Here is a 7,792-nt window from a genome sequence, read left to right as displayed (position 1 = left end):
AAAGAAGTTCCTTCCATTGAAGGACACGGGCCCTCAATTGCTAGGGGTGTAAATGTTAAGGAAACCAATCTTCTGTCCCCCAATCAAAATAATGATCCACTGAGCTTTGGAAGGGATAATGATACCATGACCAACCACTAGGGGAAGAATAGAATCCGAAACTTAAATGCCTATCTCTCCTCTAGTACCAAGGGCAGGTGACCAAAATGTGTGTCTTGAAAGCAATTTACCTGACTTAGAATAATCTCTAACATCCAACTTATGTTCTTGAAGGAAAAGAATATCAACAGAGCCCCCTGTAACACTTGGATGGAGCTAGGTATAGATAAGCTACCTAATGTTGTGATGATGAGGTATACCACTGAGACTTTGTATGTTCCAACTAACAATCCTCATTGACAAGAGGAAGTACGATGGAGTGCCTTACTCAACCTACTGGTGGAAATAATCCCCTCAATGGGGGAGAGACCTTTTGCTCGAGGAGAGAGGGAGAGAAGAAAGCAGAGGAAAATCCACGGGTGAGACCCCTTCCCCTAAAGAAGGAGCAGGCCCTGAGGACGAAAGGGCTGCCAGCCACTATGTCACCGAAGATGGAGGGGATGAAGTCCTCATCCAAAATGTCCGCAAGGTCTGCTAAGGTTGAAAAGGAACTCTTGAAGTTCAAGATTGGTGATAGGGTATGTAGGATGCCCCCCCACTCCCACCTCCTCCTCCTCCACCTCTCCGCCTCCTGCCCTCCTCTACCTCTCTTCTTCCCCTCCTCCACCTTCTCCTCCTCTTATCCTCCCCTCGTCCACCTCTCCTCTTCTCCTCCTCTCCTACCCCTCTCCTCCTCCTCCTCCAAAAAAGCAAAAAGAAAAAGAAGGATATTTTCCCTCTCCTTTAGTCTTCCCGTGCAGCAAGGATAAATCGGCCTTTCCATCCTTGATTGGCAAATGGATCACTACTCAACCAATCCTGACTGGCCAAACGAGCTGTCATCTTCTCAAAAGACGAGCTGCATAGCAACCTAGGAAAGATGTAGAGCTGGAGAGCTCTACCAAACTTTTTGCACAAATCTATGGGTCTCACCACTTGAACTTACAAGCCAGAGATCATATGCTTGTGGCTTTACCTTGAACCGTACCCCTCGACTTAAAGACGTTCGCTTATTAGGGAGAGGTCTTTTCTAGGTAGTCTTCGACATTCCAAAGATTGTGAGCACTTTGCTTAGAAAGGGATATTTGCAATTGGGCCACAGAAAGTTATTTTTGGCGGCTCCCTTCAATTTGGGTTTTTACCTAGTTGAAGTGGATAATCTTGGCACATCCCTCTTCATCAGATTCCTCAAAATTCCTCAGGTTATCATCAGCTCCTTGGCCTCATTGGTGAGTGCTTCAGGGTGGTCACTGAGATCCCCCCCATCCTTGGATTGCCTTCGACTTTAAGAGAGACAATCTATTCAGATGGGGTACCTAGAGTTAGGGTCATTATTTGACAACCCTAACATATATGATGACCCAGATAGTTCCTTTTTTCGACAGAGAGTGGAAATTAAGGGCAAACACGATCACTCCAAGATCTATAGGACCTATGGACAATTTTCTTGGAACTGCCCTTGAAAGAAGAAGAGGCTTAAAAAGCCTTTCGGTGCAGCTCCTCCGTGACCCCCTCAAAGTGCCTATCCATAGTAGAGTACTAGTACAACTCCACCATGACAGGGTGTTGGTGCAAATCCTCGATAGAGAGCTCCTCTAGCATCGATCTCATGCTTTACAGGACCAACAGCTGTGGCATCTGTGATCCTTTGATGGGCTCTAGTCTCAGTCCTCGAACACCACCATCACTAGATTAGACAATCATTGTGACAGAGGCCACTTCCTTATAGACCACAAACATTCCTATACTGGTGGGTAGTTCCATTGAGTCTTCTACTCATGTTCGTGTTGGGAACTCCCTTGCTATTTCTTCTCAGCTCCAGTGGCCATTGCTTAGCCAAGTCCCTCCAATGGTACCTGAGGCTTCCCCTCAGGGTGAGGCTACCCCAAACAGAAGAGCAGCCTGGAGGAGGGGAAAGGGAGGGGTTGCTCGATGAGGGAGGAGAGGAAACCAGGAGGAGGAGAGCAACACAGGGTGTAGGGACTACAGCGGGACGTGGCAATAAGTGAGTAGAGCCCTCGAGGGTGGGGGAAGGCACAGGCCCATAGGTGGGCTGGAAAAACCCACGAGTGGGTGGCAACACTACAGTAGTCCACGTGGTGGGAGAGGGGAAGATGGGGGGGACGGAGGCAAGGCGGGGGAATGAGAGAGGAGGGGGGAGGATGAGAGGGGAGAGGCAGGCTGAGATGGAAGGGAGGGGCTGAGGGGAGAGCTTAGGGGGCAAGAGGGAGGTCATGGGAAGGAACAGCAACACTAAGCCACCTTTTTTGGCGGCTTCTCGATCGAAAAATGGTGACCCATGCCCTTTCTTGACCGTCTAGGTCTGCTAAGAGGAGGTTTTATGAGAGGTAAGTGCTATTTCAGTCATGAATTAACCAAGTGCAGATTTGGTGGTGCAATTGGCATATGAGGAAATTATTATGGAGATGGGGGTAGCACAGAGGCGAGTAGTGGGACTGGGGGCAGTGATGTGCAGGATGACATGGCACGATGGCATAATGATGTGGTAGGTGGTAGACAGTGAGACTGAGAAGATGCAGACAATGAGGCACAGACAACACAGTGCAACATAGTGTAAATGCGGACAACGAGGGAGCCTCAGCGATGTGGCATGAATAGTGGGGCACAGAGTAGTGCGGTGTGGATAACGAGAGGCAGACAATAGAGGCAAACCAATTTGCATACGTGGATAGCGGGGGTCGTAGCTATAGGTAGATTGACAGTGCGCAGGTTTGTTCACATGGGTAGATGAGGTGGTATACTGGCCAGTGAGGCAGATAGTGATGTGGCCTGGCGACTATATCATATTTTGACGCTATGTCAGTTACTACCACATATCAAAAGGTAATTTAGTCCCCCATCGCTTTTGTCCTTTGGAATGGCTGGCGCGGTGCTTTTTTGTCGAGTTTAGGCCCTTTTTACCATTCTCCAGCAGACTTTAACCCTCATTTTGATCTAGAATGCTAATTGATCGGAAAATGGAGATTGATCCTCCAGCGAACGAGGAATTACATACATGTTGTTGCAAATACATGTAGATGCCCAAATCACACCCCAGAAGCATGTTCTCATGCACAGAGTATGGAGCACATGCATGCTTAAATTGAATGGCTTGCAAAGGTGGGGTAAAGAAATAGAGACCATGGTATTGGCAAGGATCCATGACAGGTGCATCTTATTATATATATTAAGGAGGGAGGGAGGCTCTAACAAGCCCACATGTAACACAAAGGGAGTTCCTCACTAGAGTGGAGGGAGTGGGGGATGGAGGCTTCCATGTGGAGAGGCTACAGCGTGGTTGTCAGAGGCATAATTAGGATGGAAGCTGAGGAGGGCAAATCAGCATTGAATGATGTGTGCCACTTTGTACTACCACCTCTAATCCAAATGTAGCGTGGCATTTTGTTCTGGCTCTCGCATCTCTACTTCTCTTCTCTGGATGCTCCCTTCTCTTGCAAGCTTGGTGCCTTGCCGCACACATTCAATTTGACTCCATTGCTACTAGCCATAGCCTCCCTTCAAGCTCCCTTCCACTCTGTCAATATCTTCTCCTACTAGGGTGGTGAGCATCATCAGACATTCTCAATGGTAGAATGTTGCTCAGCCCCACTGATTCTAGCCTTTCAGCTTCATTCCCAAGATCATACTACTTGGCTTCTTTACTTACTCCCTCCAATGCCTCTCGGATTCCCCTACCTCCAGCACAATGGTGGAAAATCCATGAATTTTAGCTTGGCATCATCTTCGACTAATGTGGTTGCTCTTTTAGCAAAGGAGCTATGGCATCGTCTCTAACCATGGTTCACTCCTCATGCTTCATGTCCCCTCTCTTGAAAGGTGAGGGGGGGAATCCCTTAAGGAGAGGAGAGTTCAAGGTGGTCCTAAGGGGAGGAGGGTTGAGAGAGCATCCTCGCAAGGAGAGGTGGTGAACGGATGTGAGGGGTTGAGAAAGAAACCACAAGGAGAGGGGAGGTGAGGGAGTACAAATATGGTAGCACAATTCCTTATAAAAGCATAGTCCCCGTATTCACTTGGTGAAAAAAGCACAAACTAATTAAAGATATATCTATCCAAGATCACAAACCGGTCTGAGATAGTTCCACCAATTCAAGCATTGAGAAATTCAAGGTCTCAACTCTTGAATTTTGATGAGAGAAGCCTGGAGCTCTCGCTGGCCACTAGAGCAACATGGGTTGAGAAAGACACTATGAGGAGAGGGGAGGGGGAGGTGGGGAAAAGGTGAGAGAGAAGTTACAAGGAGAGAGGAGGGGGAGATGGAGAAAAGGTGAGGGGGGGCAACCCTTAAGAAGAGGAGAGGTCAAGGTGGTCCTAAGGTGAGGGGGATTGAGAGAGTAGCCTCGTGAGGAGGGGTGGTGAACGGGTGTGAAGGGTTGAGAAAGAAACCAGAAGGAGAGGGGAGTCGAGGGAGTACAAATATGGTAGCACAAATCCCTATAAAAATGTAGTCCCCGTATTCACTTGGTGAAACAAGCACAAACTAATAAAAAATATATGTATCCAAGATCACAAACCGGTCAAAGATAGTTCTACCAATTCAAGCATTGAGAAACTCAAGGTCTTGACTCTTGAATTTTGATGAGAGAAGTCTGGAGCTTTCGCTGGCCACTAGGGCAATATGGGTTGCGTGGCATTAGAACGCGAATCAAACTTGCTTCTATTCTATTTCTTAAGGAAGAGTTGCCATGTGGTAGGAGGAGCTGGACTGAAGGGGGAACTAGGTGAGGTGCACTGTGGAGAGCAAAGGAAGATCCTTCCTTGCACTCTCAACCCCTCGATGTTAAAAGAATGGAGAGTTTATTTCTCCTCCATGTGTTACTCTCCTTTGATCCTGAACGGGTGTATAGAGGCCATTGATCTATTTTGATCCAATGGCCATAAACCAATATACATGACGACCGCCCACTTTGAGACCAACTGGCTGCCCTCCCCGCTTCAACAATGAACATCTAGGTTTATGGCTACGAAAAGGTGCCTACCTGTACCATTAGATGGAGATTGTGATCTATGCTTGAGAGTAAGCGCCTCTCACGCAAGCCCTTAGCTGCACAATCTTGATCCAATGGTTGAAATCGATGACCAATGGACATTCTTAGATGCAAGTGATGATCTAATGGTTAAAAAACGATGACACATGCTTGCCCTTAGATATGTTGGAACAGGGTTGGTCACCTCTCTATCATAAGCCTCCATATGAGGAAAGCAAAGTGGGGGTGGACCATAGGTTGACATGGCTACCACATGGGCAAGACTCTGACTACAATGTGGGCAACATGCTTACATCAAAACAACATAGAAATGGGGATACCACATAGGCAACACATGGGTTGCCATGTGGGTAGCAAGTCCGGAGACTTACCTGCATAGAAGGAACATCTCTTGGAGGCTTGATTTGGCACCACTATTCCATGTAGCTATTTGCAAATGGAGAGGGAACATCTGCGTAGGGAGAATAAGCTAGAACATGGCGATGATAGTAGTGATGATGTCAACAAGTGTACAGTCGAGTACAGTAAGTTGTATGAATTGTTTGCCTATAGATTTGGAACCTTAAAGAGGCCTGGAATAGAGACGGAGCCTCTATGTAGGATTGCATAGTGTTTTGGATAGGTTTGGAGGGCTAGATAGCAAGAGACAGGTTGGGTCTTAGGGAAGGATTGCCTAGGCCAATGGTAGCCTGCCTCTAGCTTGCTAAGTGGCTAGGCGGGGCGGCCTACATGCATTACTTTTTGTGCCACCACTAGGGGGTACTTTACAAACCAAGAAATCGATGGGGGGGGGGACTTTTTGGGTTGGTCCAATTCCCCTTACTAGGTTAGTTAGTTGAGGAAGCATTCTACCATAAAAGGAGGCCACTCATTTACCAAGACATCACTTTAGGGAGTTGAAAGATCAATAGATAAGCAAGAGTAGGGCCTACATCTGGAGGGCAACAAGAGGAGGAAGTCCTACAGATTTAGCTTAGCAAGGGGTTGTACCCTAGGTTTGGCATGATGACTTGGGTGTATATAAGCTCATTGAGGAGCACATGGGCTCAGGGATCTAGAGGTGCCAAGGAGTTAGTAGGACAACTTTGGTAAGATCAGAGGACAACGGTTTGGTGGGACTCTGGATCACTTTTGTATTGTGTCCATTTGAGGATGGAAACATATCTATTGTTGGTGCTATATCTCTCTTGGATAACTATCTATTTATTAGCTTGCACACACATGGTTTTGAAGTCACCAGTAAATAAGTTTTTTTGGGTCCATAGTTAAACACTTCCACGTGTAGTTATTGGGATGCTCTATCAGTCTTCCGCTGTGGGATACCCTCTGCTGGGATCAATTCTAACAAGATGCAAATCATGATTTAATGGTTCAAGAATAGGTGTGTAATGCACCTCCCTCCTACAAAATTGGCATAGAACCTTCATGTAGCATTTACAGTACAGACTCAAGGGCTTGCAAAAAAACTATGCTGTGGTGGCATATTGCAATAAGAGCTCTACATCATTGAAATTTGACACGGGGCAAGCACTTGGATAAAGGCAATGCGACACATCAAGGGAATGTGCAGACAAAGAGCCGTGATTTGAAACATGGACAAGGAGTTGACAGAAGATTTGTAGACGGTGCATAGCCCATGACACTTTATTAAACATAAGAGAGTTGTAATAGCAGGCAATAGAAGCACCGATCGAACTGTGCAAAGCTTAATAGAAATGCTAGATTAGCATGGTCAGTCCACAAAGGACTATGCGAAGGAGTATGAACAAATGCTAAAAAAACGTTCAATAGCTGGTTGGACCCACAAAAAGTAAGGAGCAGCCTTTCGTAGAGCAAGGAACAAAAGTATCCTTGCACACGTGGCATGCTAACACGGGGCAACAAAGCCTGGACCATAGGAAAAGCCAGCACCGGATGAGATTGAGGGGGAGGAGCTCGAGGAGACAAGAGCACTATGGATCAACAGTAGCAGTGAGACCCGTCACCAAGATGTGGCTAAACAAGAGACGTGCGGAGACCACACACAACACGTGGGGCGACTCGAGCATGCATGATTGGGTTCGGCCTATCTCAACCCTCCTTAGAGGGGACCGCCAAAGACGAGGCATTACTCTCAATGTAGCCCATCGGATACAGAGATCCAGAAGAGTGCACCCCGCCACTGCAGGTGACAGTTCGACAAACACAGATACGTGAGCTCTTTGCATCACATTAGAGGGCCATCAGGGAGCCGGGTTATATAGAGCCTCCACATGTACTTGGAGCTCTAGTTCTGAGTAGTACTTGATTGCTATTTTTTCCTATAGATTTTGTACTAGCTACTAGCTTTTTGCATTCTTAGCACTTAACACTCATTAAGGGCCTTAGTGAGCCCTTTGCTTCAGCCCACAGTGGCTTGTATGGGTTACATATATCTTGTATCTTGTCTCATAGACCCGCGAGGTCTCCTTAAGACGTAATACACCCCTCTCTCTCTCTCTCTCTCTCTCTCTCTCTGTTTGTGTGTGTGGGTGTGTGTGAATTCACAAAAAAATGTGTGTGTGTGTGTGTGTGTGTGTGTGTGTGTGTGTGTGTGTGTATGTGTGTGAATGTTTCTCCTCTTTGCCTAGGTGCCAAATCGAAAATCCATGTCATAAAAAATGCCCATT

This window comes from Dipteris shenzhenensis, chromosome 23 (genome assembly GCF_047967505.1).
Source record: "Dipteris shenzhenensis isolate YYH24624 ecotype China chromosome 23, Dip_SZ_1.0, whole genome shotgun sequence".
Lineage (NCBI taxonomy): Eukaryota > Viridiplantae > Streptophyta > Polypodiopsida > Gleicheniales > Dipteridaceae > Dipteris > Dipteris shenzhenensis.
This window is presented reverse-complemented; position numbering follows the sequence as displayed.